Below are 15069 nucleotides of genomic sequence, written 5' to 3' on the forward strand. Positions count from 1 at the left end.
ACAAAGCAGCGGCTGATCTCCCTGTGCTATTTGGCTGCACTGGGTCTTTGTTGCTGCGTGCGGGCTTTCTCTAGTTGCGGAGAGCTGGGGCTACTCTTCATTGTGGTGCGCGGGCTTCTCATTGTGGTGGCTTCTCTTGTTGCAGGCTCTAGGCGCACGGGCTTCAGTAGTTGTGGCATGTGGGCTCAGTAGTTGTGGCTCACGGGCTCTAGAGCTCAGGCTCAGTGGTTGTGGTGCACGGGCTTTGTTGCTTCACGAAGCAACGGAATCTTGCTTGTGGGATCTTCCCGGACAAGGGCTCAAACCCATGTCCCCTGCATTGGCAGGCAGATTCTTAACCACTGCACCACCAGGGAAGTCCTGCAAAGTCCTTTTTACCATGAAAGACAACATATTCACAGGTTTCGCGATTAGGTCATAGATACTTTTTGGGGGGATCGTTCTGCCTACCACAATTTCCTGGGGGAAGAATTCTTCAAACCCTCCCTGCAGGCTGTCTGTCCAGCTCCCAAGTCCTGGGCACGTATGGACCCGCATCCCCAGGCCATTGCTTCACCATCAGCTGTCAGCTTGCCATCACCACCATCAAAGATGTTGCTGCTGCCACTACCCCCAAAAGAAATGACACCAGAATCACCTGCTGGCAAAGGAGCCTGGAAAGTGTAATTTGCACGGTCCTAGCTTCTTCCATACAGAGTGGGAGCCAGAAGGGAGAGAATCAAGCTGGGAGCTGAGAGCAGACAGGAAGAGTCCACTGCACTCATTCTCACTGTTCATCAAGATTTAACTTCCATGTGGCAGCAGCAATAACAAAACACATTATACTTTCACTTAAGTTGTTGCAATGATCCTTCATACACATGAAATGCTTTTGCGCCTTTCCACAAAGCCCCATCAGTCACTTATTCACCATTGGGTGTTAATACCTGGTTCAGTTCCAATCTCACCTGTATAGTCTGTAACCTAAAATCTAAATTGTAAGTTAACCATTTCTGATGTAAAATTAGTAACTCTCTTTATTTAAAATAATAGGAGAAACAGAAGAAAAAGGACAGATTAGTGAATACATAGAAATATATAAATACATATATAACTATATACTACAAATAAGGAAGAAAATATGCATAGTTGCTACAGGTCTTACTTCCGTAACTCACTGCACGGTTGTGTTTGGGGGCTTTTTAATAACCTCTCTAAGCCTTCAGTTCCTTCATGTGTAAAATAATGATAATTAATAACTGATCATTATTGATAATCATTGACAATGGTGATAATGATACTAACCTCATAAAGTCTTTGTGAGCATTAAATGACATGATGTATAAATAATGTATTAAATGCATAGCAAAATGCTTGGTACACAGTTAATACTCAAGGCCTGTTACCTATCATTATCATTATTATTGTTATTCTTATCATAATCTGAATCAGAAGAGGAAACAATGGAGCTTACATCCACCTGGGGGAAAAGACGCAAGTAAATAATCAAGATAGTTTCATAGCGGTGCTGTGAGAAAAGCAAAACAATTTTGTGCATACTCATTAAAGGCATCTCTGATGATTTCTTAAGGACAGATTCTAAGAAATGAGATTGCTGGTCCCCCAAATAGTCAGAGGGTCTATATGAAATAGTGCTGGTAGCTCCAAGGTTCTAGACCTGTTGGCAAACACACTCAGCTAATGAGATCAGGTGGCATCACTCTGAAAGAACTCAAAGGTAAGAGTTGAGAGTACCACTCAGTGTAATGATTTACCATTACAAAGAGATGCTGTGCTTATGGACTGACAGGCCGCCCTGAACGAATAAAAGTTTCTGTAGGGCACTCTGGAAACTGAAGGCTCCCAAGTTTGACTTCCGGGCTGTGAAAGCTGGTGGAGTTGATACTGAAGGGGTGCCTCCCTGAAGGTGTTGGTGACACCAGGCACTAGGGACCCTGGGGGTATTTCATTGTGAGTTCCTCAGCGTTCTCTCTGCAGGGGTCTGTTGAGCCCTGGGTTTATAGTGAGAATCTGTGTTTGATTCAGTCTTGTACCAGGAACATTAATAAGTTAGAGTCACTATAAACCAAATTTAGCTAGAAATCTTTGGGGTCACTGAGCTAGTGTGATTTCAGACCACAAACTTTGGAGAGGGTGGTCTTGTGGTTGGGAAATTTCCAAGGCCCAAATAGCCACATCCCCATCATCCTCTTCCTTGGTGTGGATTTTATTCTTACTCACCCCTCAGAGTGTTGTCCTTTAAGGTTCCTAGCTTTAGGCAGAGGTCTCAGGCCCCCAGCTTTGTCTTCCATCACGTCATGTGTGGCCTGTTAAAACCCAGGCTCTGGACACCAGAGATGAGAAGACACTTCAGGGAAAAGTCTCTCACGGGTGTGCTTATCCCTCTGGATTGTCCTTTCTGGCCTCCAGGGAATTCCCTTACTTTCCAACCAGCTCTTTCACATACGGTATTAATAAAAGATGCCTTTATCATGGAACCCATCGTTTTTCGGTATGCTCTATGGGGAGAGTTTCTCTAATCATCTTACCTGCTATATGGCCAGAAGTAGAAGTCCAGGAGGATATTATATGTAAGACTTGTAAGTCTGAAAAATTATAGGTGGCATGGCTGGAGTAAAACAGGCTTAATCATTAAATCTTGGAACACTAGAATGAAGATGCTCGTGCAGAGTACAAAGGACAAATACCTGGAGATATTGCTTCGTAGAGAAGACAGTGATTTTATGGATCTTATTCCTGGGGGACAGGCTGGAAAAATGTGGCCCTCAATGACTGTTTGCTATATAAATGGAAGGCAGGTAAGGGCAGAGTTGGATGGAATTTTTAGTTGGTTGAATTACCAGACCCAAGTTCTATTAACAAATTCATATCAACTTTGGAGTCTCCAGAGACTGCTACCGCTGGGCTCCGTACTGCTATTCCCATTCAGGATCCTCTTATATGTGCTTTATATGACCTGTTTCCTCTTTTATCAGTGTCATACTCAAGAATGTTGGTGTCATAAAGTTGGATTAGCGCATGATCCTAAGCTAACGGTGTTAACTAATGTGTTGAAGGTAGAAAAGCAATTTCTGTCCCTCCTCCCCCGACCCCAATCCACAGACAGGGAATGGATGAGTTAAAATATAACAGGGCCAAGTGTTCTGCTTGTAGGGGGAAAAGTCTACAAAACATCCCTGTGGCTACCATCCAAGATGGAACATCAGTCTGGAAAAAATAAGTATAGAAGGTCCGGAAGTGGAAGATGTGGCCATTTGACAGTAATGTTAGTGAACAAGGCCTGGGGTTCTTTACGGACTGTAAGCTCAAAGTGAGCCAAGGGTGAGTCAATCAAAGTTAAATAAATCTTAGGCTCCGTGAGCAGCGGCACAGAGTCCAGTGAAGTGAGAGGCATGTCTTCCTCCGCAAATGGTCAGGGCAACTGGTTGCAGGGCTTCGCCTCTGGGCACTGGAACTAACCAGAGTGCAGGGAGGGGAGAGGTAGCCACGTGGGGAAGGAGCAAGGGAAGATCCCTGCTCAGTAAGAAGAGCAGGGTCTGCTTAGGCTGAAGAGGGGGCTCAGCTGGGAGCCTGTATTAGTCTGCAGTGGCCGCCATAACAATATATTGTCTTCACGTCTGCAGGCTTGGTTCCTTCTGAGGCCTCCCTCCTTGGTTTGCAGATGGCCTTCTTCTCCCTGTGTCCTCACTGGTCTTCCCTCTGTGTGTTTGTGTCCTAATCTCCTCTTCTTTTAAGGACACCAGTCCTACTGGATTAGGGCCCAACCCAGGGACCTCATTTAATTTTTTTTTTTTAAAGTTACCATCTTAACCATTATTTTTTAATTAATTAATTAATTAATTTATTTATTTATTTTTGGCTGCATTGGGTCTTCGTTGTGGTGCGCGGGCTTCTCATTGCAGTGGCTTCTCTTGTTGAGGAGCATGGGTCTCTAGGTGCATAGGCTTCAGTAGTTGTGGCGCACAGGCTTAGTTGCTCCGCGGCATGTGGGATCTTCCCGGACCAGGGCTCGAACCCGTGTCCCCTGCATTGGCAGGCGGATTCTTTTTTTCTTTTTTTTAACTTTTGGGTTTATTTATTTAATTAATTTATTTATTTTTATGGCTGTGTTGGGTCTTCGTCTCTGCGCGAGGGCTTTCTCCAGTCGCGGCAAGTGGGGGCCACTCTTCATCACGGTGCGCAGGCCTCTCATTATCGCGGCCTCTCTTGTTGCGGAGCACAGGCTCCAGACGCGCAGACTCAGTAACTGTGGCTCACGGGCCCAGCCGCTCCGCAGCACGTGGGATCCTCCCAGACCAGGGCTCGAACCCGTGTCCCCTGCATTGGCAGGCAGACTCTCAACCACTGCACCACCAGGGAAGTCCACCTCATTTAAATTTAATTACCTCTTCAAAGACCCTGTCTCCAAATCCAGTCACCTTCTGAGGTACTGTGGGTTAGGACTTCAACACATGCACTTTTGGTGTGGGGACGATGACACATAATTCAGCCCATAACAATGACTGACTCTTGTTTCCACATGCAGAAAAGGAAGTAGGTTTCTCTTTTGCGATTCCAGCAGACAAAGCAAAGACCACTGTGTAGGAATTATTAGGAAGGCCAATTCTGGCTCAATAGGAAAATCTTTGTAAGAAAGAAGAAAGAGCTTTGCCTTAGGAAGGGATGGTTTCAAAGACGGCCAAAAAGAGGGTGGATAGTCTCTTGTTGGGAATGTTGTATCTGAGAAAAGGCAGACTGGATGAATCCTCAAGATGCATCTATCAGCCTGAGGTTCTTTGATGCTGAGGGTACACAATTGCAAAAATATCTCTTGTGTTTCCCCTTAATGACAAAATACCAGACCTGGAGAGTCATGGTTTTGGATTGGGGTACCATTTCTTCTGTACTTAATTTTTTTAAATTGAGGTATAATTGACGTATAACCTTATATTAGTTCCAGGTATACAATATAATGATTCAATGTTTGTATATATTGCAAAACAACCGCCACAATGTCAGGTTAACATCCGTCACCACACATATTTACAAAATTGTTTTATCTTGTGATGAGAACTTTCCAGACCTACTCTCTTAGAAACTTTCAAATATGCAATATGGTATTATTAAATATAGTTGCCATGCTGTACGTTGCATCCCCAGGACTTACTTATTTTGTAACTGCAAGTTTGTACCTTTTGACTCTTTTCACCACTAACCCTGACCCTCCAGCCTCTGGCAGCCACCAATCTGTTCTCTGTATCTACGAGCTTGGCTTTTTTTTTTTTAGATTCCGCATATAAGTGAGATTGTATGGTATTTGTCTTTCTCTGTCTGACTTATTTCACTTAGCATGATGCCCCCCAGGTCCACCCATGTTATTGCAAATGGCAAGATTTCATTCTTTTTTATGGTTGAATAATATTCAAGTACACACACACACACACTTTCTTTTTTTAATAAATTTATTTATTATTTTTGTATTATTATTTTTTAAATCAACAAGTATTTATAGCCTCTTACAATTTCTTTTTTTTTTAAATCATCATCTTTTTTGACCAGGATTCTTTCTTTCTTAATTTATTTATTTATGGCTGTGTTGGGTCTTCGTTTCTGTGCGAGGGCTTTCTCTAGTTGTGGCAAGTGGGGGCCACTCTTCATCGCGGTGCACGGGCCTCTCATTATCGCGGCCTCTCTTGTTGCGGAGCACAGGCTCCAGACGCGCAGACTCAGTAACTGTGGCTCACGGGCCTAGCTGCTCCGCGGCATGTGGGATCTTCCCAGACCAGGGCTCGAACCCGTGTCCCCTGCATTGGCAGGCAGACTCTCAACCACTGTGCCACCAGGGAAGCCCAAGCCTCTTACAATTTCTATGTGGGTTAACTGGACCCAACAGTGCAATTCTATACCATGTGGCAGGGCTGCAGTCTTCTGAAGGCTCAACCCGGCTGGAATATCCACGATGGCTCGCTCCTGGGGCAGGCAGTTGGAGCTGCTTGTCGGCTGGGAACTCAGCTGGGGCTGTTGATTGAAGGCCTTGATTGTTCTCCACACAGCTTCTCCATGTGGCTTGGGTTCCAAGAAGGAATACTGTAAGCGTGCTTCTACATGATAGAAGTCACCTTTCTTCTCTCGCAGTACTAGCAAGCAATTCAAAGTTCAAACCTCAGAGGATAAGGGCTGGAAAAAGTAATTTCCTCTCCTGTCTGCTTGAAGTCGATCTCCTGGTGGTCTCATTTCCTATATGAACCACCACTTGTAATCTTGGTGACTGAAATGGTAACCTACCACTTTCAGGGGACACACTGGCCTCTCAGAGACCTCACCTAGGCAAGCAATTCAGAGTTGAGCTGACAATGCCAATAGTCATTCTAGGGATACACACTTATATAGATTGCAAAGGGGTGGGGTGGGGTGGTGGTACATTTCATTGCAGCCTCATGACAATCACTATCTTACTATTGTAAGAGAACTCTGCAAATGGGCTACATATTTACACACTACTTAAGAATGAAATAGACATGGGAAAACAAAAAAACACAAATCAACCAATCTAGTATATGTCCATGTCAACTACGTTAAATACTTCATTAATATTTTATGTCTTTTTTAAAATTTTATTTTATTTTTTATACAGCAGGTTCTTATTAGTCATCAATTTTATAACATCAGTGTATACATGTCAATCCCAATCTCCCAATTCATCACACCACCACCACCACCCCCTGCCACTTTCCCCCCTTGGTGTCCATACATTTGTTCTCTACATCTGTGTCTCTATTTCTGCCCTGCAAACTGGTTCATCTGTACCATTCTTCTATTTATTTATTTAGGCCACGTTGGGTCTTTGTTGCTGCATGCAGGCTTTCTCTGGTTGCGGCGAGCAGGGGCTACTCTTGGTTGCGGTGCGCGGGCTTCTCATTGCGGTGGCTTCTCTTGTTGCAGAGCATGGGCTCTATGCGTGTGGGCTTCAGTAGTTGTGGCTCACGGGCTTAGTTGCTCCGCGGCATGGGGGATCTTCCTGGACCAGGGCTCGATCCCGTGTCCCCTGCATTGGCAGGCGGATTCCTAACCACTGTGCCACCAGGGAAGTCTGATACCACATTTTCTTTATCCACTTATCCATTGATGGACACTTAGGTTGTTTCTATATCTTGGCTATTGTAAATAATGCTGCAATAGACATGGGGTGCATATATTTTTGAGTTAGTCTTCAGTTTTAAGTGCAGAAATGAGAAGGAACAGTGGCTGGACTGCAGTGAGGTGACCCAGAAGGAGGAGGAAGTCAAGTCCTGCTTGGTTCTGCCCAGCTGGGGCCACTGGTGGTCCTTTCACAGGTGAGCTGCCCCCTTGTGTGCAGGCCCGTTCATATCAGGGAAAGATGTGAGGGGACCCAGCTGACCCTTAGGTCTCAGCAGAAGGTCACTCTGGTTGCTCTTGGGCACCAGTTCTATGACCTGATTTTCTGTTTAGTTCCAAAGACCAGGTCTCCTTAGATCTGAGTTCCCGTGTCTGGAATCCTGACTTGTCCCTGTGCCTGAAGTCCTGGTTTAGGATTTATCTAGAACTCTGGTCCATTTAGGGCTGGCACAGGGCTTTGCATGCCCCTCTATGAAATTCTAGGACTCAACTTTAGGACATGTTACTAGGACTTCTCTGATCGTCAGAGTTTCGATCACGGGCAAGCTGGGAGTCACCTCTCACAATGCCTCCCCTAAACTGCCTTCGGTATAATGCCAAACCTATAGGTAATAGAACACGGGACGTGTCTGAGTTGGGATAGAACCCAGAGAGCAGCTGAACTAACCCAGAGCTTCCTCTAAACATCTGTGTAGTTTATAAAGGAAAAGGACTTTCACGGCTGCAAGGAACTGGCAGGGTAGAAGCAACGTGCGGATGTGCAAACACACCAAGGCAGCACGGGGTGGCTGGCCGTGCGGTGAACTGTCATTCATGGCCACCTGATCCTTAAAGCTGCCGGCTCCAGGAGTCACATTTGAACAATCGATGACAGGCTCTGAATGTTGAGAGAGAAGTAAGAGACAGGAGAGGGCTATTTAGAATTTTTGGAGGAAAGGAAGTGAGACCTTCACATTAGGAAGAATGCTTGAAAGTGTATAAGGAGCAATTTATCAGGAAGGTAGTGAAGATCTTAACGTAGGTCGATTAAAAGAATAATGGCAGGCAGAGCTCAGGTGCATTGAAGGCAAAGACAAAGAAAAACAACAACTCACAAACAACCAGTGTTAGAGGGACTTCCCTGGTGGTCCAGTGGTTAAGACTGCACACTCCCGATGCAGGGGGCCGGGGTTCGATCCCTGGTCAGGGAACTACATCCCACATGCCGCAACTAAGACCTGGCACAGACAAATAAATAAACAAGTAAATACACAAATAAATAAATATTTAAAAGAACAACAACCCAGTATTGGTAGTTTAGGCAGGGGATGAATAGAGATCCAGCAGGGAGGAGAAGCTAACTCCTAAATGTGAGTCGGTATGAATGTTTATCTATATGCACTTAGGCAAATGGACTTTGCAAGCTGTAAAACATGGTAGCACATTAGTTGTCACAGGAAAGTGGTCCCTGAAGGATGGATTGGTGAGAAAAGAGGGGAGATAGGATTTGACAGCGACGGGAAAGACCAGTAAGTGAGGCCGGCCAGGTGCTGAGTCAGGTGCTGGAGCTGGGCTAAGTGTGGGTGGGAGCAGAGCTGAGAAGTTCCAGCTGACCTCACAGGTCAAAGCAATTTGGATGGAGCAGGGCAGCTGGACTTAAGGGACAGAGCTGGAACTCAGGTAACGGCTTCAGGTAGACACGCACAGGTTTGAAGGCAGGGGTACAAGCCCAAGAGGAGGCAGGGAGAAATGAACCTGGAGGAAAGCTTCAGTGGTCCTATAGCACGTTCCCCTGCCGCCATGATTCTGCTGGTGGTAGAAGAGTGTGTACGTTCCGTGTCGTTTCACCCGGCTGGTCCACATAAGGCTCTGTCTGGTGCCCGGGGAACGCCCCATTGGCGGTACCCATGGACAGACCCCGTGGTCCGGACACAGTGCCCTGCAGCTCACACCGCCTTTGCTTTCCGCTAGGTCCCTGAGATGCAAGGCTCTCTCCCAGGAGCCACTGGAAGGACGTAACATATTGGAACAAGGTCTCCGCATACCTTGCTTTACAGCCAAGTGGGAGGCAGGGGACGGGGTAGAAAAAGCTCATAACCTGCAGTCACTGGGCCTCTGCCTCTTGTTGGGTGTGTGGTTTCGTGCCAGTGACTTGACTCTCTAAGTGTCAGTTCCTCATTGGTAAAACAGGGATGATTTTGGCCGCAGCTACCCACCTCCTCGCTGTCTTGAGGGTCACGTGAAACGGTGGAAATGTCAATGCTTTGTCAACTGTACCTCGTGTGTGAAACATCACCATTCCTTGAGTGCTGAAAATGGCATTTCTCCCCACTTTGAAAGGTCCTAGATGATTTATTTGGCGTGGGTATGAATTAAAGGGGAAAATAATTAGCACTGTTTTGAGAATTTTTCCCAAATCCGCCAGATTCACTCTCAAAGAAGAGACAAGAGCGTCTCCAAAAGACTTTGGTCAGGGGCCTGCCTTCCCCGAGGCCCTGGAACACAGACGGGGTCTGACCTGTGAAGGTCCCCCGCCCGCTTCCCCGCTCAGCCAGAGAACGGCCAGATGGCACTGCCACCTCCCTCCCTGTGCAAACATCTCTCACCCAGCCGAGTAAACAGGCCTCCTGGGTAGCGGCGCCTCCGTGCTGCTTCTGAGTGATGTACCCCAGGAAACGAGGAGCCTTGGCTCTGGACTTGGGTTCTGTTTTCAATCCGGGCCCCCGGGCGACGGGCGACGGGGTCATCTGTCTTGGCTCCTTCTCTCTTTATGTAAACAGGGCTGGGGCCCCTGTGGCTTGAGTACAGCCAGGCCCCTGCTCTCACTCCTCCCCGTGTAAACACATTACAAAGAATCTTTGTAACTGTCCAGAGGAAGGGAGCTTGAATCAGGAAGCGGGTGGTGGTGGAGATGGGGGTGGCTGCAGGGCGGGGGGAGAGGGGAGGTGGCGAAGAGGTGATGCCCATCAATACTCCCTGTGCCGTGTGATGCAGAGAGGTCTGCTTTGCCCAGTGTCTGGCCATGGGAGGAGTGGGTCTGTCCCCTGCAGCAGAAACCAAGCGGGCTGTGAGAAAAGGAGGGGAACAGACCTGATATCCTTCAGCCCTGACACCTTCCCTACTGTAGAATTTCAGGTGTGGTAAGAAAAAGAAGTAAGACCTCCTCTTCCAGCAGTGCAGGGTAGAAGAAAGAATATCAGCTGGAGAGTCGAGAAAACAAACTCTATTCCTGCTTCCACCCTTAATGAGCTGTGTGCCTTTTGGATGGTGCCTTAACCTCTCTGAGTTTCCTTGTCCAGATAAATTAGAACTATACTCTCTGCCATTTGTTGAGCCCCTTTGATGTGATGGGGACTTTAGGGGGTATGTTATTTTATTAATCCACACAACTACCCAATGAGGTAGGGAATGATTATCCCCATTTTAGAGATAAAGAAATTGAGGCTTAGCAGGTAGACCTGACTTGCCCCCAGAATGCACATTAAGAATTGGAAGATTGGGATTGACATAAACACACTGCTATATATAAAATAGATAACTAATAAGGACCTACTGTAGAGCACAGGGAACCCTACTCAATACTCTGTAATGACCTACATGGGAAAAAGAATCTAAAAGAGGGTGGATATACGTGTATGTATAACTGATGCACTTTGCTGCACACCTGAAACTAACACAGCCTTGTAAATCAACTAGACTCCAATAAAAATTAACTAAAAAATAAAAAGAAGTGGCAGAAGCAGCTCTTCTCTCTGCCAAACCCCCATTTTGCCCCCGCAACTGAGGATTTCTTTCCTTGACAACTTGGAAGCTGAGCTAAGAAGGTCCTGGCCTACGGAAAGCAATCTTTCTTGCTGGAGACAGAGGTTCTGACTCATAAGCTCCAGGCCTGGGAGTCAGGGCTCTGTCTCAGGGGCCCCACCCTCCCCAGACATCTCCTCTCCCTGCACTCCTGTATCACCTTGGGTAAAATCCAGGGAAAGAGAACAGTCAGCGACTTGTTCCACCCGGGGTAGAACTTGGCAGGAACTCTCGGAATCGCTGTCACCACCTTTTCCACTCCAAGGCAGTTCATAAATGTCTACGTTTCCATGGCACGTCTTGGAGGCTGCACGAGGGAGAGAGAACCGGTAACCCTTATACCTACAGATAAAAATCAGCGCTGGGATTATTGCTAAGGGGAGGAGTAAGAGAGCTTCGGAGGCCTTTGACAATAAACCCTCGACCATGATGTTGTAGGACTGGGATGGGCAAACTTCCACCACTGGGCCAACTGCAGCTTGCTACATGTTTTGTAGAGCTAGTGACCTAAGAATTTTATGTTTTTATTTTTATTTTTTTTAATTTTATTGGAGCATAGTTGATTTGCAATGTTGTATTAGTTTCAGGTGTACAGCAAAGTGATTCAGTTATACATATACATATATTCATTTTTTTTCAGATTCTTTTCCTATATACGTCATTACAGAATATTGAGTAGGGTTCCCTGTGCTGTACAGTAGGTCCTTGTTGGTTATCTATTTTATATATAGAATTTTATGTTTTTAAATGCTTGGGAAAAAAATCAAAAGAATCATTGTTCATGACATGTGAAAATTATATTAAATTCAAATTTCAGCCCATAAATAAAGCGACTTTGGAAGGTAGCCATGCTTCTTCGTTTACACAGTTGCCTTTGCGCTAGGATGGCAGAGTTGAAGAGTTGTAACATCGACCACGTGGCCTGCAAAGCCTGAAATATTTGCTGTCTGGCCCTTCACAGAAGAAGTTTGCCATCTCCTGTCCTAGGAAAAACTATGTGCCTGGGACAGGGGCTTGGGGGGAGGGTCTCGCCATTCAGGAGGTAGATATTTATTTCACCCCTTGTTTTTGGTACAGCACCCACACCTCAGCTGCGCCTGGTGGCCTCGATCCAGCTGGGTCTAGTTGGTAGCCTGAGGGGTGCAGGCTCCCAGACCCACAGTGGATGAGTGGCCTTGTCCTTCACCCCCTACCCTTCAAGGGTCAGGTCCTTTCCTCCCCGGGCATCCGGAGTACTGGCAGCCAGGCTTGGACTCCTCAGGAGGGAGACTGGAGGGTTTTCCCCTGGAGAAACTGACCAAGAGACGAGATCTAGATGCTGACAGTTGGGAGTTGAGGGAAGCTCGTGGTGGACAAGGGCTGCCCACACCCAGGGCCTTCCAGAGCCCCACGATGACATGTGAGTGGACGGCCGAGACATGTGAGCAAAGCCCCCACCTTTAGGTCTGGTGAGGTGGAGAATTTCAGGGCTGACCAAGGAAGAGACAGGACCACGACGTGTCAGGATCACAGAACAGGCCTACTGGGTCGGGACTGCGTGAAAAGGACCTTACAGACAGCTGCAGGAGACCTTACAGGGGCAGCTGCGGCACCCAGAGGGGGAACAGGGCAAGGGAACTCCCAGGAGAGAGTGGAATTGCACAAGGGACTTTTGTGTCTCCGTGGCATCACTCAGCAGTGCGGTGGAGAGTTTCCAGGTCAGAGAACCCTGAAGGGTAAGAGCGGATTTGGGGTCTTTAATGGCCCTAGGGCTTGTCTTATCTAAGGTAAGCTGATGCTGAGTGCAGTTTTGCGAAGCGGGCAGGCTCAGGTGGCTAAAAATACCCTTCTTCGGGCTATATTTAAAGCAATCGGATGTGTGAGGATTTGAATTTAGCACTGGTGGGCTTGGAGCCTGCTGTGAAGAAGTAAAAAACACCGAGGTCATCTCTAGCCCATGAAATAACAGCAGCCACAACAAGAGAAAGACCAGGAAGCCATGACAATGGAGGGAGCAGGAGAAAGTCGTGAACAAGAACCTCTGCTGTTAACGTCCTGAGATATGAGAAGAAATTGCAGGGTGCTCTATAAAAGGAACACTCAGAAAACAAAAGGAGTATCTCTGAAATGGAAATTAGTGGAGCAAAAATGGAAAATTCAACAGAAGGTGAAGGAAATAGGACAGCAAATAGAACAAAGAAGACAAAGAAATTTTAAAAAATGAGTGGAAAATGAAAATGAGAGAAGCAACCCAGGAGGTCCCACATCTGAATTTTAGGAATTTTGGAAGGAGAGAACAGAGAAAATGAAGTGGGGGAAATTATAAGTAAAAGAATTTAAGATAATTTCTCAGAAATAGAGAACATGCACAGCCCACTGAATACTCAGCAAAATGAATGGGAAAGAAACAAACCATAGATGTGAAATTTTTGAGCCTAAAAATTTCCAGAAATCAAAAAGAGTTCTCATATAAAGGACGAAGAATCAGAATGTTCCTGGGTGGCTTAATCTCAATGTTAGAAGTTAGGAGACAAAATTCCATGGGAAAATAATTTCTAAACTAGAATTTTATGCCCAAACTAAAAAAAAGAGTTTTTTTAAAGGAGAGCAAAAAGACATTTTCAGATATGCAAGGTCTCAAAATACGAACTCCAACAGGCACTCTATCTCAGGATGCTTACAGAAGAGTATGCTTCACCAAAAGGAGGAATAATCAGGAGAGAAAGGGGATCCAGAAGCAGGAAATCCAACATATGGGGGGTGGGGATGGTCCCAAGGTGACACCAGCGCGGGACTGAGAAGCAGCCAGGCATTTCTGGGGCAGGAAGCGAGAGCTCCAGAATTTTTCTAAAGAGTAAAATACATGCCTGTATTCAGGTGATAAATTGAACTGTTCTCAAAACCGAAAGAAAACATTTTAGCCCCAGTGGAAAAGGACTCCTTTGCATTTCTTAAAAAAAGGAAAAACTTTTTTTTGCTGTTGTTGTTTAGCAGTTTTCAAAAAAACCAATCAAGTCCTTCTGTTTTTCCATGTCGTTTGTCATTTGTGCATCTATATGATAATATGAAGAAGACAAAATTTGGGGTAAAGAATATTCCAGCATCTCTGGCTATCTCTGGAACGCAAGATCATACTGCCCTCTTGTCTTAAACACTTCAATTTTCCTCTTGAATATTGTGCAGCAAAACTCGCCCTAATGCATAGAGCCCATGGGTTTTCCAGATGGCTTGGTGCCTGTTCTAAAATGTGAGCACAGTAAGAGCCTATATCTGGAGGATTTTAGTGAAAAGAGCCTGAGCTTTGAACCTGAACAGACTAGCCTCTGCCACTCTGCAGCTGATGCATTTTGGCAACTGTTCTGACTTTTAAAAATGATCCTGTGCTCACTTCGGCAGCACATATACTAAAATTGGAACGATACACAGAAGATTAGCATGGCCCCTAAGCAAGCATGACACGCAAATTTGTGAAGCATTCCATATTTTTTGTGTATCATGGGATAAAGTAAATGAATGAGTATATTGATTTCTTTGAGAACTGAGATTTTCAGCATGAGCCAAAGAAGACATATATGTAAGATCGATGCAGTTAAATAAAAACTCTACAGTCTTCAAAAAAAAAAGATCCTATCGTGGCTGCAAAGCATCTAGTACCATGGGTGGTTCCTAGAGATGTTTAATGCCTTGTGGCTGTGACATGTGTTAATGTTCTGTAGTTTCCACAGTGCTTTCATCTGTCCTTTCTCATCGACTCTTCATTGAGGTGGGAGGGTGAGTTTGATGTCTCCACTTAAAAACAGACAAAACCAAGGCTCAGCACAGTCTAGTCCTCTGGGTTGGACCCTTTGGTGGCGTAGCATTTCTCGTCACTGGGCAACGCTCTACCACAGATAGAGCCATTGAGAAAGGAACTTCCTTGAAAGAGCATTCATCCCTGCTGTGGTTTTACTTCCCGTCCTACCATCCCAGCAGCAGGACCATGTGGTTGAGAACAGACTGTGATTACAGACCTGCTCCCAGAAAGAGGGTGTTTTGACGTTCCAAGTGGGACCAGGAGGGATAAGTGATGACAGGACAGAGTGGATCCAAGAAATAATGTTTTCCTATCCATTGCCCAAAGGAAATTGGAAAACAAGTGTGTATGAATCACTTCACTCCTGTAAATACGTTTACTACATAGATGGGATAAGAAAT

The 15069-nt window shown here is 45.8% G+C and overlaps 1 long non-coding RNA gene across 1 annotated transcript in view; it reads right to left on the reverse strand.

The window, feature by feature from the left end:
• Positions 1-5423: 5423 nt before the first annotated feature.
• The window catches only part of LOC309613893, a 55252-nt gene continuing 45606 nt past the window's right edge, over positions 5424-15069 (reverse strand). The window contains exons 7-8 of the long non-coding RNA XR_014235928.1: positions 8211-11203; positions 5424-7993 (exon numbers count right to left, since the gene is read on the reverse strand). This is a non-coding gene — a long non-coding RNA (uncharacterized lncRNA). The remainder of the gene's footprint in view (positions 7994-8210; positions 11204-15069) is intronic.

This window comes from Balaenoptera borealis, assembly GCF_965194805.1.
Source record: "Balaenoptera borealis genome assembly, chromosome: 16".
Taxonomy (NCBI): Eukaryota; Metazoa; Chordata; class Mammalia; order Artiodactyla; family Balaenopteridae; genus Balaenoptera; species Balaenoptera borealis.